This window comes from Macrobrachium nipponense, chromosome 1 (assembly GCF_015104395.2).
Source record: "Macrobrachium nipponense isolate FS-2020 chromosome 1, ASM1510439v2, whole genome shotgun sequence".
NCBI classification, from domain to species: domain Eukaryota; kingdom Metazoa; phylum Arthropoda; class Malacostraca; order Decapoda; family Palaemonidae; genus Macrobrachium; species Macrobrachium nipponense.
The window spans coordinates 163,641,965-163,646,964 of NC_087200.1; positions in this window are offsets into that span (position 1 = coordinate 163,641,965).

Genomic DNA, 5,000 nt, shown 5'->3' on the forward strand with positions numbered 1-5,000 from the left:
CAAGAATAGTAGTGATTTTACGGAACAATCAGAAAGAATTCATCGTTACGCAAATTTCTGACCACTATGCAGTTCCTCCATTGTTTTTATCTCGAATTCTAATAGACAACGACAGAGAAGGAATATGATATCGGGCATGCACAACTCAACTCATATGCAACGCCCTAAACAAAAAAAATGAGAACAATATACTTCGGGTATTAAGGTTGATGGTTGTGAGGGATGGCCACGCAGACGCAGCGCTATTCTGATGCCAGGAGGCTGGATATAACCACAACCGGTATAAAAAAAAAAAAGCCTCTCCGGCAACGAACGCATATTCTTCAGGCAAAGTTGCCAAGGTCTCGCTCCCTTCTGAAGGCGCAGCAGCAGAAGCAACCTTTCAACAGAAGCTGAATTACGACTGCTCTGATGATATCAATCAAGGCCAATAACATTCGCGGATCAACACTTCCTAAAACAATAATTGTCTCGCGACGAGACACTTCAGGAGGAGGCCGCCGTGCAAGGCCACGGGAGGCGCGCCATGATTATAAAAATCACTTATCATTTGCAGTGTAAGGGGGATAATTTTCTCTTTTTTCCTCTCCAGATTATTATCATAAAGTTACATTTGCTCTCTCGAGACCTCGGGTCGCGGAGGCAACGAAGTTTACGGGTCGAAAAATGTCAGTCTTCGAGGTAGATTTAATATGATGGATATATTCTCGGGTAAAGGTGGCTTAGTTTCAATCAAGACCGAAGCGGACTGTGTGATGCATTCCGCAAAGCGATAATTACATCCCGGGCGAAACGTACGTATTACCGAGAAGTCATTCGTCATAGAGTCACCCTAAAGGTCTAATTATCCTCGAAGGAATAAGAAAACCATAGCGATGAGGCGCCCACAAACCTCCCATCAAAAGATGGCTCCAACATGAGAAGGGACGATTTGGGCACTTACCGCTCATGAAGCAAGGCTAACACGCTATAAAAAACGTAAGGATATAACTCAATCTATCTTTCCTTTCCACAAAAGGATAAACACTACATTCTTCACCTGTTACCAGAAGGAAAAATAGGAAGACAGTCAAGAGAGACAGACTAATCGGAAGACCATTTCATTGAGGTTACGACGAAACTCGAGTGTCGTCATCGTATAGACAAAACAGAAACAATGTTTACAGATACTTAAAGCTGTTAAGAAGATGGGAAAAGTCGCTCTGCAAATCTGCTGTAATTGTAGGGTAGGCTGTTCCAGAAGCCTCCTCTTGATTCTACCCGTTGCGTTGTAGCAATGAACCCGTTAGATGGTTACACCGACAGCTGGTTGGCAGAGCCTCTGGAACGTCTATGAAATGCTGGAAGAACAGATCAAATCATAGTGGTTACGGAAGTGATTGCATTCTTCTAAACCCCATATGAAAGGAAGTGGTCCCATACTGCAGAAAGAATTGAGTATTTGTTTCTCTCTCTTTATATATATATATATAATATATATATATATATATATATATATATATATATATGTATATATATATATATATATAATACATATATACATACTATATATTTTATATACATATGTATATATATTATAATTTTTATAATATAACTATTCACAAATATTCTTCCATAGGTGAGTGACCCCAAAGATTAAAACAAATATATAATACATATATATATATGTATATATATATATATATATGTATATATATATATATATATATATATATATATATATATATATATATATATATACTGAATCACGAAAGTTAGGGCCGTGATAAATCCATAAAATAAAGATATATGCCTTCCGTGGCATATATCTTTATATGTATATATATATATAATATATATAGTATATATAGGATATATAATACATATATATATATAAGATATTATATATATATAAGATTATATATATATATATGTATATATATAATATATATAATGTGTATGTATAATTTTATGGTATTCACCAATATCCTTTCACAGGCGAATGAACCCAGGGACTAACAAACATGTCGTCCTAAGATGCAGGATCACAGTCATGTACTTGCAAGGAAGGCTCATCAGGAACACAGACGTCTCCCCATGCTTATCTCTAGCCTTCCTAGCTCTCGTTTCTCCTGGATGTTTGGTCTTTTCACTCTAACACCTCCGATATTCTTATTGACCAGCACGATTTTAGTCCACCTTTCAGCACCCTTTTACACTTCTATCATTCTCCAATCTGTGACCGTGACTGCCAATAGGCTGCACTTATATTACCACTTCCCTTTTACTAGGGTTGTTACCACATCTTCATTTTTTCATTTCTCATTTTGTCAATCCTACTTACTCTACGTACATATGTCAGCAAACAGTTCATACCGACTTCAATTGTGTACAGTACAGTCCGATTTACATTCCATCTCTAGTTTCCACAGATGCCATTCCATTAATCCAAGCCTTCTTTCTGACTTACATATATATACTTTTAAGAGTTTTGTTAACATACGTTTTCAACCTCATCCTAATACCACAATCCTCTCAAAAGCGCTTGCACTTTCTCTCCAATTAACAATGTTTATATAAATATATATATATATATATATATATATATATATATATATATATATATATATATGATATATGTATATATATATATATATATATATATATATATATATACGTATAAATAACCAACTATTCATTAGAATGAAATTAAGCCATTGTTAAAAAACACTGCAGGTGGGAGAATTGGCAACAGCAAATATAATAACTTTCCTACCAATTTCAGTTTTAACACTAAAAGCTCTCTTACAATTACGAAGGTTTCCAGTAACTGATATTTATCATAGATCACGGACTCACTTAATGTCCGAAGGATCTCAAAACTTAATGCATTAAGGAAGTTGCAGCTTCAGCAGTTCCGTAGTTCATGAACGGATATGCAATAGAGCTATGACTAATGCAAGGATCGGTCCCTCAGTCGAGAACAACGGATTTACGATCAATTATGAAGTGGCAGCCGTTTCGAAATCTACGAATGATTTTAAAGTTCAGACGTTACTAAAAATATACGAGCGCATGTTAAAGTTGTAAAAGCTCCTGAATTGAAGAGCAAATTGAAGTTGCCGACGTTCTTGAATTCAAGAATACTTTTCAAGTTCCAGGTATTGCCAAAGTGATACAGGTTTTAAAATTACATGCAATTCTGCAGTAGTGAAGAAAGGGAGTCAAGTTACAGGCATTACTAAGTTAACGACTCAAGTTTGGAAGTTACCAGATCTTGGTAATTACTTCAGCGATAGACATAAATATAGATAGGAACGACGATAGGTTGTAAAACGTTCTTCAAATGTAACTACAGTGAAGTACAATTTGACGCTTACACACGCTCAAGTCATTCTATGTATATATATATATATATATATATATATATATATATATATATATATATATATATATATATATATCAATGGAGGAATCCACAGTAATATCCTTGTTTATCTAGATCAATAATATTTATGGAAATATATACAATATATATTATGTCTAGATAAACAAGGATATTACTGTGGATTCCTCTATTGATTTCTTAGAAGCAATATAACCATTGTTTTTATATTGCATACATATATTTTTAATAAATACATATTTATGGAAATATATACAATATATATTATGTCTAGATAAACAAGGATATTACTGTGGATTCCTCTATTGATTTCTTAGAAGCACGATACAGTGTTTTTATATTGCATATATATATATATACTATATACATACATACACATACGTACCATGAGCGTGGCACAGTATCAGCTGTTGGAATTTTCCCATGAGGATTTAGTAAAGAGGATACTATTTCCCCACTATTACAGAAATTCCCTTCCCCAATGCCCATAAAATATTAAAGATTCCAGTTCTGGGAATTATACTTTGGAATTCAATAGCAAGGATTTCTGGCTGGGAGGGAAAATGTTATTTATGAAGAGAAACTAAAATTGGTTATGAACGAATTCATTACAGAATTATAATTATACAACTGGTTATATATATAGTTTATGAATAAGTATACACTATGAACATTATGCATGTACTCGCAAAGGCTTCTCGATGGGTCAATTTTACTCGGCATCCTTCAAAAAGTTCGGTTCCTCAAGCTACTTTTACTTACACATGCGACTTAAAATGCATAATATCACGGAATCAGTCCTTCTACGCATAATGTCAGGTCAGAGTATTCCTCGATTTCAGAATACTAAGCGACAGAAATTTCACACCAGCGAAGTCATTAAATCGAACATATTCGTGGATACAATGCAGCACGAATCTCGAATCGACGACGACGATGATGATGATGATGATGAATTTGCAACTGCAAGGCGAGGCATCCAAGGGGTGCTCCGGAGGGCAGGGCGGGATGGTGGGGGGAGGGGGAGCTGGTCTCTCTAATGCTCTAAATGACAGTCAATTATCATGTTCACAGGTAAATCTACTTAATTTGAATGTGTCTCTAATCCGTCTAGTGGAAGTGTTTTTCCCATTAGCAGCGTCCGCACGGTTCGCTTAGCACCACTATATTTGGATGCTTCTAGCGTGGTAACAATGAGAGGTTTGCCAGTGCAAAAGAATCATTGCATTTAAGTATCATTTATTTTTGCAGGAGCAACGCGATGCGTAAGAACGGGTAGTCATGAGGAAAAACGTAAAAATTAATGGAAAGAATACGCAAAGAATTCCACGCCATAGTTAAAAGTTTGTGCTTTTATACATGCACGCAAACATTATCCAAGGTTTCTCACAGCATCCTCCATTACGCAGTACGCTGATTGACTGAGGACAGTCTGTAAATCTCAATAAAAAACACAGAACGCATTATCATTTTTAATTATTTAAAGAAAAAGTAGAAATATAACTTGTTAGATTATGTTCTAATGAAGAAAAAAATTTAACATATGAAACAAAATATCTGTGGAGTCTGGAAATCGATAATCCTCGTATGGAATGGTTTTGAATACTCCCCCTCG